The following is a 13,633-nucleotide window of genomic DNA, read 5'->3' on the forward strand; positions in this document are numbered from 1 at the left end:
TCTGGTGCGCTCCGAAGTGGGGTTATTGGAGCGGCCCCTCTTTTTTTGTCCGAGCGTTTGGTGGGGTTTCTCGCATGGGGGCTTCCCAGGCCCGGTTGTTGGGTGCGCACCCACCCTGGCGTGCACGAAATCGGAAGTTGGGTTAATTGCCCGGTTTGCCTCGAGTGCGCACCTTCGCCAGGGCGGGCTCAAGATGGCACCCGCGTTCCGTTTTTTTCACTATCTTTCAAAACGGAAATTTTAAAATCTCGTTTTTTTTTTTTTTTTGCCTTTTCTGGAAATTAGTGAAGGCAGCGCATCAAAGGTGCGCAATGCTGGTGCGAACCCGGGAGCGCTCCGATGTGTGCTCCAAGGTGCGGCGTGCACGAAGTCCGAGCCCGGTTTGCCCCGGGTGCGCACCTCGCGTGCACCTTCGCCGGGGTGAGCACCTTGGTGTGCAGACCTTGGCTGGGTTGCGCGCCCTGGTGCGCACCAAGGAGCGCTCTGAAGTGTGCTCCAAGGTGCGGCGTGCACGAAGTCGGAGCCCGGTTTGCCCCGGGTGTGCACCTCGCGTGCACCTTCGCTGCGGTGGGCACCTTGGCTGGGTTGCGCGCCTTGGTGGGCACCATGCAGTGCACGAAGTCGGAGCCCGGATTGCCCCGGGCGCGCACCTCCGCCAGGGTGGGCACCTTGGTGCGCACAACTTGCCTGGGCTGCGCACCAGGAAGGGCTCAAGATGGCACCCGCGTTCCGTTTTTTTCACTATCTTTCAGAACGGAAATTTTAAAATATCGTTTTTTTTTGCCTTTTCTGGAAATTAGTGAAGGCAGCGCATCAAAGGTGCGCAACGCTGGTGCGAACCTGGGAGCGCTCCGATGTGTGCTCCAAGGTGCGGCGTGCACGAAGTCGGAGCCCGGTTTGCCCCGGGTGCGCCCTGGTGGGCACCATGGTGCGCACCAAGGAGCGCTCCGAAGTGTGCTCCAAGGTGCGGCCTGCACGAAGTCGGAGCCCGGTTTGCCCCGGGCGTGCACCGCGGTTGGGCACCTTGGTGCGCATGCCTTGCCTGGGCTGCGCACCAGGGCGGGCTCAAGATGGCACCCGCGTTCCGTTTTTTTCACTATCTTTCAAAACGGAAATTTTAAAATCTCATTTTTTTTTGCCTTTTCTGGAAATTAGTGAAGGCAGCGCATCAAAGGTGCGCACCTCGCTGCCCACCACGGTGCGCAACGCCGGTGGGCACCCGGGAGTGCTTCGAAGTGTGCTCCAAGGTGCTGCGTGCACGTTGTCGGAGCCCGGTTTGCCCCGGGTGCGCACCTCGCGTGCACCTTCGTCGGGGTGGGCACCTTGGCTGGGTTTGCCCCGGCTGCGCTCCGAAGCGGGGTTATTGGAGCGCCGCCTCTTTTTTTGTCGGAGCGTTTGGTGGGGTTTCTCGCATTGGCTCTTCCCAGGCCCGGTTGCCACCCTGGCGCGCACGAAGTCGGAAGTAGGGTTAATTGCCCGGGTGCGCACCTTTGCCAGGGTGGGCACCTTACCTGGGCTGTGCACCAGGGCGGGCTCAAGATGGCACCCGCGTTCCGTTTTTTTCACTATCTTTCAAAACGGAAATTTTAAAATCTCCTCTTTTTTTTGCCTTTTCTGGAAATTAGTGAAGGCAGCGCATCAAAGGTGCGCACCTCGCTGCCCACCTTGGTGTGCTCTGAGGTGCGCACCCGGGAGCGCTACGAAGTGTGCTCCAAGGTGCGGCGTGCACGTTGTCGGAGCCCGGTTTGCCCCGGGTGCGCACCTCGCCTGCACCTTGGCCGGGGTGGGCACCCTGGCTGGGTTTGCCCAGGGTGCGCTCCGAAGCGGGGTTACTGGAGCGCCCCCTCTTTTTTTGTCAGAGCGTTTGGTGGGGTTTCTCGCATTGGCTCTTCCCAGGCCCGGTTGTTGGGTGCGCTCCCACCCTGGCGCGCGCGAAGTTGGAAGTTGGGTTAATTGCCCGGGCGCGCACCTTCGCCAGGGTGGGCACCTTGGTGCGCACACCTTGGCTGGGCTGCGCACCAGGGCGGGCTCAAGATGGCACCAGCATTCCCTTTTTCTCACTATCTTTCAAAACGGAAATTTTAAAATCTCGTTTTTTTTTGCCTTTTATGGAAATTAGTGAAGGCATCGCATCAAAGGTGCGCACCTCGCTGCCCACCTTGGTGTGCTCCGAGGTGCCCACCACGGTGCGCTCCGAGGTGCCCACCACGGTGCGCAACGCCGGTGCGAACCCGGGAGCGCCCCGATGTGTGCTCCAAGGTGCGGCGTGCACGAAGCCGGACCCCGGTTTGCCCCGGGTGCGCACCTCGCGTGCACCTTGGTGCGCACACCTTGGCTGGGTTGCGCGGCCTGGTGGGCACCATGGTGCGCACCAAGGAGCGCTCCGAAGTGTGCTCCAAGGTGCGGCGTGCACGAAGTCCTAGCCCGGTTTGCCCCGGGTGCGCACCTTCGCCGCGGTGGGCACCATGGCGTGCACGAAGTCGGAGCCCGGTTTGCCCCGGGTGCGCACCTCGCGTGCACCTTCGCCGGGGTGGGCACCTCGGCTGGGTTGCGCGCCCTGGTGCGCACCAAGGAGCGCTCCGAAGTGTGCTCCAAGGTGCGGCGTGCACGAAGTCGGAGCCCGGTTTGCCCCGGGTGCGCACCTTCGCCGCGGTGGGCACCCTGGTGCGCACCATGGCGTGCACGAAGTCGGAGCCCGGTTTGCCCCGGGTGCGCACCTCGCGTGCACCTTCGGCGGGGTTGCGCGCCCTGGTGCGCACCAAGGAGCGCTCCGAAGTGTGCTCCAAGGTGCGGCGTGCACGAAGTCGGAGCCCGGTTTGCCCCGGGTGCGCACCTCGCGTGCACCTTCGGCGGGGTTGCGCGCCCTGGTGGGCACCATGGTGCGCACCAAGGAGCGCTCCGAAGTGTGCTCCAAGGTGCGGCGTGCACGAAGTCGGAGCCCGGTTTGCCCCGGGTGCGCACCTCGCGTGCACCTTCGCCGCGGTGGGCACCATGGCGTGCACGAAGTCGGAGCCCGGTTTGCCCCGGGTGCGCACCTCGCGTGCACCTTCGCCGGGGTGGGCACCTCGGCTGGGTTGCGCGCCCTGGTGCGCACCAAGGAGCGCTCCGAAGTGTGCTCCAAGGTGCGGCGTGCACGAAGTCGGAGCCCGGTTTGCCCCGGGTGCGCACCTCGCGTGCACCTTCGCCGCGGTGGGCACCATGGCGTGCACGAAGTCGGAGCCCGGTTTGCCCCGGGTGCGCACCCCGCGTGCACCTTCGCCGGGGTGGGCACCTCGGCTGGGTTGCGCGCCCTGGTGCGCACCAAGGAGCGCTCCGAAGTGTGCTCCAAGGTGCGGCGTGCACGAAGTCGGAGCCCGGTTTGCCCCGGGTGCGCACCTCGCGTGCACCTTCGCCGCGGTGGGCACCTTGGCTGGGTTGGGCACCATTGAGCGCTCCGAAGTGTGCTCCAAGGTGCGCACCATGGCCCTCCAAGGTGCGCAGCATGGCGTGCACGAAGTCGGAGCCCGGTTTGCCCCGGGTGCGCACCTCGCGTGCACCTTCGCCAGGGTGGGCACCTCGGTGCGCACACCTTCTCAATGTTTTCTTGCCTTTTCTGGAAATTGGTGAAGGCAGCGCATCAAAGGTGCGCACCTCGGTGTGCTCCGAGGTGCGAACCCGAGAGCGCTCCGAGGTGCCCACGAAGTCGAAAGTCGGGTTAATTGCATTGTTTTCCCCGGGTGCGCTCCGAGGTGCGCAACATCGGTGCGCACCAAGGAGGGCTCCGAAGTGTGCTCCAAGGTGCGCACGATTCGGAGCTCGGTTTGCCCGGGGTGCGCACACCTTGGCTGGGTTGCGCACCCTTTGTGCGCTCCAAGGTGCGCACGAAGTCGGAGCTCGGTTTGCCCCGGGTGCGCACCTTCGCCAGGGTGCGCACCTTGATGCGCACGCCTTGGCTGGGCTGCGCACCTTGGTGGGCGCCATGGTGCGCACCTTTCGTGCGCTCCAAGGTGCGCACGAAGTCGGAGCTCGGTTTGCCCCGGGTGCGCACCTTGGTGGGCGCCATGGTGCACTCCGAGGTGCCCAAGATTGGTGCGCACCAAGGAGCGCTCCGAAGTGCGCTCCAAGGTGCGCAGGTGCGCGCGAAGTCGAAAGTTGGGTTAATTGTCCGGTTTGCCTCGGGTGCGCACCTTGCGTGCACCTTCGCCAGGGTGGGCGCCTTGGTGCGCACACCTTGGCTGGGCTGCGCACCCGGGCGCGCACACCTTGGCACCCGCGTTTCCTTCATTTTAAATTTTTTTTTTTTACAATCTCTCAAGTGGGAAATTCTATAATCTCAACTTTTTTTGCCTTTTCAGGAAACTTTTGAATGGAGCGCATCATTGGTGCGCTCCGAAGTGTGCTCCAAGGTGCGCACCTCTGGTGTGCTCCAAAGCTCTCTCCAGCTGCGTGCACCTGCCCCGGCCGCGCACCCGGCCCCGCCCAGCTTCGCTCACCTGTCCCGGGCGTCTGGTGCGGAACCTTAGAGTAAGAAACATCACCGTGCACCTTGGCCAACGTGCGCGACTCGACCGAGCGCGCACTGGCCGAGGTGCACACCGATTTCACCTGGGTGCGCGCGCAGCACCTCGGGCGCACCGGGGTGCGCGCACAACGCCCGGGTTGCACCGTGGCCTGTGTGCTCGGGGCGCCTCGGGTGCGCGCTCGGTGTCGCCCCCCGCGCGCGCGGTAGTGCGGGCAGCGCACCCCGGCCCGGCCCGGCCCCGACGAGAACGCAAACGGGCAAAAGGTTTATTCAAATAGCATTGCGACGCCCGGCGAAAAACTAAAAAAGGGTGCAACACCGGGACTTCCCGGGAGGTCACCCATCCCAGTACTACTCCGGCCCAAGCGCGCTTAACTGCGGAGTTCTGATGGGATCCGGTGCACTAACGCTGGTATGATCGCACCCGTTATGAGCTTGTCGCAGTGTGTACTTAGCAAACCGCGACCCACGTGCGAATCCACCCCGGCCACCCACCCCCGTCGAGGTGCACACCCTCCCTCGCGAAGTGCGCCCCGTTCGCCAAGTGTGAGCCCTGCCCGGGTGCGCGCACCTTGCTAGGGCGTCGGGTGTGCACCCGGCCCGGCCTACGTGCGTGCACCTGGACGGGGCGTCGTGTGCGTGCAGTGTCCCGTCTGCAACGCGGTGCCCACACACCACCTCGGGCGCAACGACCTGCGCTCACATGTGGGCCGAGTGCACCTTGGTGCATGTTCGGGGCGCCTCGGGTGCACGCTCGATCTTGCCCCGGTGCACCAAGGCGCTCGGTTTGCCCCGGGTGCGCACTTGGTGCAAGGTGGGCACCCAAAATAGGGATCAAGCACCAAAACACAAGTTTCGGGATGCAAAATGGGACCCAAGGACCACAAATGCGTTCCAAGACCCATGATGGGTCCACGAGAACAAAAATGTGTTCCGAGACTTAATAAACAAATATTGGGTTTTAGGAGAAGAAACATGCTCTGATGCCCAAAACGAGAATCGACCCCGAAAAGGCCACAGGCCAAAAGTGGGATGCGAGACAAAAAAAAATGGGACCCGAGGACCAAAATTGGGTTCCCAGGTCGAAGACAGGGCAACCGGACAAGAAACGACCTCTAAGGCTCGAAATGAGTCCCGACGACTAAAACTTGACAAGAAGCACCCATCAGGCACCCAACTCGACACCCATGGGATGCCGACCCACCCGGGCTTCCACCTAGCACACCTTGGCACCCACCCACCCTCGCACCCAACCTCGCACCCAACTTAGCACCTTTGAACCCACATTGGCACTCACCCTGACCCTGGCACCTTGGAACCCACATTGGCACTCACCTTGACCCTGGCACCCACCTTTGCACTCACCTTGGGACCCACCCTGGCTCCCACCTCGGCACCCACCCAGACACCCACCTTGGTTCCTTGGCACCCACCTTGGATCCTTGGCACCCACCCCGACACCCACCTTGGCACGCAACTTGGCTACTTGCCACCCACCTTGGCTCCTTGACGCCCACCCCGACAACCACCCCGTGACCTACCCTGGCTAGGGTTGGTGCACACCCACCCTGGTGCCCACCTTGGCACCCACCCCATGACCCACCTTGGCACGCACCTTAGTACCCACCCCGTTACCCACCCTAGGACCCACCCCGTGACCCACCTTGGCCAGGGTGGGTGCACCCACCCTGGTGCCCACCTTGGCACCCACCCATCCTAGCACCCAGCCTGTGACCGGGCTTGGAACCCAACCTTGCACCCGTCTTGGCCAGTGTGGGTGCGCACCCATCCTGGCACCCACGTTGTGACACACCCTTTAACCCACGCACCCTAGCAGCCACGTTGGCACCCACCTTGGAACACAACCTAGCAACTTGGCACCCACCCCGTGACCCACCTTGGCATCCACCATAGCAGTCGCCCACTTGGCACCCACCTTGGAACCCAAGTTGGCACCCACCTCGGCACCCACCTTGACACTTGTGGACCCACCTTGCCACTCACCCTAGCATCGACCCATCCTAGCACCCACCCTGGCACCTTTGCACCCTAGCACTCACCCATCCTAGCACCTAACCTGTGACCCACCTTGACACTCACCCTCGCACCCACCTTGGAACCCAACCTAGCACCCACCCACCCTGACACCAACCCTAGCACCTACCCACCCTTGCACCCACCCTGTGACCCATCTTGGCACCCACCCATCCTACCACTCAACCTATCACCCACCTTCTCACCCACCTTGGCATCCACCTTAGCACCCACCCACACTGGCACCTTGGCACCCACCTCGGGCAAGGTGGGTGCACACCCACCCTGACACCCAATTTAGAACCAACCGAGCATGTTACCCACCTTGGCACCCACATTGCAGCCCACCCTAGTACCCACCCTATGACCCACATTGGCATCCACACCCTAGCACCCAGGCACCTCGACACCCGCCTTGACACGCACCCTAGCACTAAACCTGTGACCCACCTTGGAACTCACCCTAGAACCCACCCACCCTGTGAACCACCTTGGCATCCACCTTAGCACCCACCCACCTTGGCACCCACTCTAGCACTCACCCATCCTAACACCCAACTTGTTACCCACCTTGGCACCCGCCCTCGCGTCCACCTTGAAACCCACCCTAGCACCCACCCACGCAGGAGCCCACCTTGGCACCCAACCTAACACCCACGCATCCTGGCACCCAACTTGTGACCCACCTTGGAACCCACCCTAGTACCCACCTTTGAACCCACTATATCACCAACCCACCTTGGCACCCACCCTATGACCCTCTTTGGAATCCACCCTAGCACGCACCCACCCTGGCACCCACCATGGAGCGCACCCTAGCACCCACCCACCTCGGCACGCACCTCAACACCCACCTTGGTGTGCGCACTGCGCCAACCTCTCAAAGACCCTATGTGGTGCGCTCCAAAGTGTACACCTTTGGTGCGCTCCAAGGTGCGCACCTTTGGTGCACACCGAGGTGCACACCAAAGTGTGCACCGAGGTGAGCACCAAAGTGCACTCCAAGGTGCACACCAAGGCGTGCACCTTTGGTGCGGTCAATGCAAACGAATTCGGAAGTTGGGGTCGATGTCCTAATCGCTGCTGCAGACTACACGTATGAGAATCGGACAAATAGCTTTATATAGGGGAGGTGTTGCGTTTGATGGGTCGACTCCCCTGGTTGTGTGCACTGCACCAACTTCAAAGACCCTGTCTTGTTTAAGAAGTCAAAAGTTGGGGTGGATGTCCTAATCATTGCTGCAGTCTACGCATGTATGAGAATCAGACAAATAGCTTATATAGGGGAGGTGTTGCATTCGGTGGGTTGACTCCCCTGGTTGTGCGCACTGCGCCAACCTCAAAGACCCCGCATAGCAGAAGAAGTCGGAAGTCGGATTTTGGTGAGCACCAAGGCGTGCACCTTTGGTGCGGTCAACGCAGACGAATTCAGAAGTTGGGGTGGATGTCCTAATCGTTGTTGCAGGCTACACATGTATGAGAATCAGACAAATAGCTTATATAGGGGAGGTGTTGGGTTTGATGGGTCAACTCCCTTGGTTGTGCGCATTACGCCAACCTCAAAGACCTTGTTTTCGTTAAGAAGTCAAAAGTTGGGGTCAATGTCCTAATGGCTCCTGTAGGCTACACATGTATGAGAATCGGACAAATAGCTTATATAGGGGAGGTGTTGGGTTTGATGGGTCGACTCCCCTGGTTGTGCGCATTACGTCAACCTCAAAGACCTTGTTTTCGTTAAGAAGTCAAAAGTTGGGGTCGATGTCCTAATTGCTCCTGTAGACTACACATGTATGAGAATCAGACAAATAGCTTATATAGGGGAGGTGTTGGGTTTGATGGGTTGACTCCCCTAGTTGTTCGCATTACACCAACCTCAAAGACCTTGTTTTCGTTTAGAAGCCGAAAGTTGGGGTCGATGTCCTAATTGCTCCTGCAGGCTACGCATGTATGAGAATCAGACAAATAGCTTATATAGGGGAGGTGTTGGGTTTGATGGGTCGACTCCCCTGGTTGTGCGCATTGCGCCAACCTCAAAGACCCTGCATTGCGGATGAAGTCGAAAGTCAGAGTTTGGTGTGCTACAAGGTGTGGTCGAAGGTGCTCACCTAGGTGTGCACCTTTGGAGCGCAGGAAAAGTGCCCTCCAAAAGTGCGCACCTTTGGAGTGCACAAAAGTGCCCTCCAAAAGTGCGCACCTTTGGAGCGCACAAAAGTGCCCTCCAAAAAGTGCCCTCCAAAAGTGCGCACCTTTGGAGCGCACAAAAGTGCCCTCCAAAAAGTGCCCTCCAAAAGTGTGCACCTTTGGAGTGCACAAAAGTGCCCTCCAAAAGTGCGCACCTTTGGAGCGCAGAAAAGTGCCCTCCAAAAAGTGCCCTCCAAAAGTGCGCACCTTTGGAGCGCAGAAAAGTGCCCTCCAAAAAGTGCCCTCCAAAAGTGCGCACCTTTGGAGCGCAGAAAAGTGCCCTCCAAAAAGTGCCCTCCAAAAGTGCGCACCTTTGGAGCGCAGAAAAGTGCCCTCCAAAAAGTGCCCTCCAAAAGTGCGCACCTTTGGAGCGCACAAAAGTGCCCTCCAAAAAGTGCCCTCCAAAAGTGCGCACCTTTGGAGCGCACAAAAGTGCCCTCCAAAAGTGCGCACCTTTGGAGCGCACAAAAGTGCCCTCCAAAAGTGCGCACTTTTGGTGCGCACCAAGGCGCTGGTTCGGTCGTTGCAGGCGAGTTCGGAAGTTGGGGTCGATGTCCTGAGCGGAGGTGCAAACTACACAGGTGTCGGAATCGGACAAATAGCTTATATAGGGGAGGTGTATGCTTCGATGGGTCGACTCCCCAGGTTGAGCGCACCGCGCCAACCTCAAAGACCCTACGGTATGGATGAAGTCGGAAGTTGGGTCCGATGACCGATTCGATTAGTAGGTATGCTCATGAGGTCGGAATTTGGGTCCGATGACCTGCCATGTGCAGGAAGGCGAATGTTGGCACTGTGCGTTGCAAGGTGCACACCAAGGTGCTGGTGCGGTCTTTTTAGTCGAGTTCGGAAGTTGGGGTCGATGTCCTGATCGGAGGTGCAAGCTACACAGGTGTGGGAATCGGACAAATAGCTTATATAGGGGAGGTGTATGCTTCGTTGGGTCGACTCCCCGGGTTGAGCGCACCACGCCAACCTCAAAGACCCTACGGTATGGATGAAGTCGGAAGTTGGGTCCGATGACCGATTCGATATGTAGGCATACTCGCGAGGTCGGAATTTGGGTCCGATGACCTGCCATGTGCAGGAAGGCGAATGTTGGCACTGTGCGTTGCAAGGTGCGCACCAAGGCGCTGGTTCGGTCGTTGCAGGCGAGTTCGGAAGTTGGGGTCGATGTCCTGATCGGAGGTGCAAACTACACAGGTGTGGGAATCGGACAAATAGCTTATATAGGGGAGGTGTATGCTTCGTTGGGTCGACTCCCCGGGTTGAGCGCACCGCGCCAACCTCAAAGACCCTACGGTATGGATGAAGTCGGAAGTTGTGTCCGATGACCGATTCGATATGTAGGCATACTCGCGAGGTCGGAATTTGGGTCCGATGACCTGCCATGTGCAGGAAGGCGAATGTTGGGACTGTGCGTCGCAAGGTGCGCACCAAGGCGCTGGTGCCGTCGTTGCAGTCGAGTTCGGAAGTTGGGGTCGATGTCCTGGTCAGAGGTGCAAACTACACAGGTGTGGGAATCGGACAAATAGCTTATATAGGGGAGGTGTATGCTTCGATGGGTCGACTCCCCGGGTTGAGCGCACCGCGCCAACCTCAAAGACCCTACAGTATGGATGAAGTCGGAAGTTGGGTCCGATGACCGATTCGATACGTAGGCATATTGGCGAGGTCTGAATTTGTGTCCGATGACCTGCCATGCGCAGGAAGGCGGAATTTGGGTCCGATGACCGAGTTGATGGCGTGCCATGCGCAGAAAGGCGGAATTTGGGTCCGATGACCGAGTTGATGTTGATGGCCCGCCATGCACAGGAAGGCGGAATTTGGGTCCGATGACCGATTTGAAGGCGTGCCATGCGCAGAAAGGCGGAGTTTGGGTCCGATGACCGAGTTGATATTGATGGCCCGCCATGCGCAGGAAGGCGGAATTTGGGTCCGATGACCTGACATACGCATGGAGTCCGACTCGGGGGCCGATGTTCGATTCGATGACTTGCATTGTGGGTAAAGTCGGAAGTTGTGGTCTTTGACCCGATTCGATGACCAGACTTCGGCTGCTTGAGAATCGGACAAATAACTTATATAGGGGAGGTAGTGTTCTCGAGCATCCTCCCCCCGTGCCCGTTTATGTCGATTGATGCTGGTGCTCGACTGGTTGGAGCGCTCGGATGCAAAAATCTTGCACCAGGATTTATCGATTGTGATGGACACGGCAAGTCTCCTGATTGCTATGCAGGAGCTCATCGTGAATCTCTATGCGGCCTTGGTATGGACTCGACCTGCGGAATGGTTCGGCAATGGTAGTCGCTCCAACACGTCCTTGCAATGGCCACAGAGGTGATTCGACTAGAGCTCCAGTCTAGCTTTTGGGTTGCTTGGCGGACTGGTATAGCCGCGATCGAGTTCCGGCCATGAACGTTTTAGATAGCTCTTGGGCTTTCTGGGACGGAAGTCGGAAGTTTGGGCTGTTGTCCGATTTGATGACCATTCTTCGGATGTGTGAGAATCGGACAAATAACTTATATAGGGGACTGTGTTGTCTCACGCAGCCCCCTCCGTGCCCCTCTATCTCGACCGATGTTGGTGCTTGAAAGGGTTGGGATCGCTCGGATTTATAAACGTGCACCACCATTTGTCGAGTGTGAGGGACGCGGCAGGTCTCCTAAATGCTATACGGGCGCTCTCTGAGAATCTCTATCCGGCCTCGACACAGACTAGTCTTGCTGAATGGTTTGGCACTGGTAGTCGATCCAACACGTCGTTGTTGTGGCCGCCTAGGCGATTCGATTCGAGCCCCCGTCTAGCTTTTGGGTTGCTTGGCGGATTTTGCCCTATCCGCAAGTGAGCTCGGTCCCTAAACGTTCGAGAAACCCGATTGCTATGCGCCGACTCTCTTTCTTGCGAGCCTCCATCTAGCTTTTGGGTCTCTACGGAACGGAAGTCGGAATCTGGGACCGTTGTTTGATTCGACGAGGCAGACTACGGTTGTGCGAGAATCGGACAAATAACTTATATAGGGGAGGTGTTGACTGGAGCATTCTCCCCCGTGCCCCTCTAACTCGACCAATGCTGGCGCTCGAACGGTGGTAGCGCTCGGATTTTCGTTGAGCGCCAGCATTGGTCGATTTAGAGGGGCATGCGAGATTCCCGAATGCTATGCGAGGGCTCTAACGGAAATGTCTATTGGTTTCGGTATGGATGCAATTGCGAGTGGTTCGGCAAAGGTAGTCGTTCCGATGCGTCCATGTCGTGGCCAAATCGATAATTCGATTTGAGCCCTCGTATAGCATTTGGGTCTCTCGATGTGATTCCGCATTCCAGTCCCTTTGGGCACTGCTTGAGCCGCATCCCAGGGGGTTCCCTTCCCAATAATCTGCCTCGCAACCCGATTGCTATGCGGTGAGGCTCCTCGGCCGCCTCGGAACTATCTGTGTATCAGACGCATCGCGGGATAAGGGGTTGGCAACGGTAGTCGCCCCAAGCGCGTCCGATGCTTGGACCATTCCGAGGCGGCCCTGAAGCCTCTTCCGTCTAGCCGTTGGGTCCTTCTCGCCGCATCCCTTGCCTCGCACCCCGATTGCTATGCGGTGAGGCTCCTCGGCCGCCTTGGAACTATCTGTGTATCAGACGCATCGCGGGATAAGGGGTTGTCACTGGTAGTCGCCCCAAGCGCGTCCGATGCTTGGACCATTCCGAGGCGGCCCTGAAGCCTCTTCCGTCTAGCCGTTGGGTCCTTCTCGCCGCATCCCTCGACTCGCACCCCGATTGCTATGCGGTGAGGCTCCTCGGCCGCCTTGGAACTATCTGTGTATCGGACGCGTCGCGGGATAAGGGGTTGTCACTGGTAGTCGCCCCAAGCGCGTCCGATGCTTGGACCATTCCGAGGCGGCCCTGAAGCCTCTTCCGTCTAGCCGTTGGGTCCTTCTCGCCGCATCCCTCGCCTCGCACCCCGATTGCTATGCGGTGAGGCTCCTCGGCCGCCTTGGAACTATCTGTGTATCGGACGCGTCGCGGGATAAGGGGTTGTCACTGGTAGTCGCCCCAAGCGCGTGCGATGCATGGACCATTCCCAGGCGGCCCTGAAGCCTCTTCCGTCTAGCCGTTGGGTCCTTCTCGCCGCATCCCTCGCCTCGCACCCCGATTGCTATGCGGTGAGGCTCCTCGGCCGCCTTGGAACTATCTGTGTATCGGACGCGTCGCGGGATAAGGGGTTGTCACTGGTAGTCGCCCCAAGCGCGTCCGATGCTTGGACCATTCCGAGGCGGCCCTGAAGCCTCTTCCGTCTAGCCGTTGGGTCCTTCTCGCCGCATCCCTCGCCTCGCACCCCGATTGCTATGCGGTGAGGCTCCTCGGCCGCCTTGGAACTATCTGTGTATCGGACGCGTCGCGGGATAAGGGGTTGTCACTGGTAGTCGCCCCAAGCGCGTCCGATGCTTGGACCATTCCGAGGCGGCCCTGAAGCCTCTTCCGTCTAGCCGTTGGGTCCTTCTCGCCGCATCCCTCGCCTCGCACCCCGATTGCTATGCGGTGAGGCTCCTCGGCCGCCTTGGAACTATCTGTGTATCGGACGCGTCGCGGGATAAGGGGTTGTCACTGGTAGTCGCCCCAAGCGCGTCCGATGCTTGGACCATTCCGAGGCGGCCCTGAAGCCTCTTCCGTCTAGCCGTTGGGTCCTTCTCGCCGCATCCCTCGCCTCGCACCCCGATTGCTATGCGGTGAGGCTCCTCGGCCGCCTTGGAACTATCTGTGTATCGGACGCATCGCGGGATAAGGGGTTGTCACTGGTAGTCGCCCCAAGCGCGTCCGATGCTTGGACCATTCCGAGGCGGCCCTGAAGCCTCTTCCGTCTAGCCGTTGGGTCCTTCTCGCCGCATCCCTCGCCTCGCACCCCGATTGCTATGCGGTGAGGCTCCT

General features: G+C 59.6%; 1 non-coding gene across 1 annotated transcript; it reads right to left on the bottom strand.

Annotated features, from left to right (window-relative positions):
• Positions 1-4,808: 4,808 nt before the first annotated feature.
• LOC131870602 (5S ribosomal RNA) lies at positions 4,809-4,927 on the bottom strand. Its single transcript, XR_009368907.1, has one exon. It is a non-coding gene; the product is annotated as a 5S ribosomal RNA (ribosomal RNA).
• Between the last annotated feature and the right edge of the window lie 8,706 nt (positions 4,928-13,633).

The sequence above is a fragment of the Cryptomeria japonica genome, unplaced genomic scaffold (assembly GCF_030272615.1).
Source record: "Cryptomeria japonica unplaced genomic scaffold, Sugi_1.0 HiC_scaffold_338, whole genome shotgun sequence".
Taxonomy (NCBI): Eukaryota; Viridiplantae; Streptophyta; class Pinopsida; order Cupressales; family Cupressaceae; genus Cryptomeria; species Cryptomeria japonica.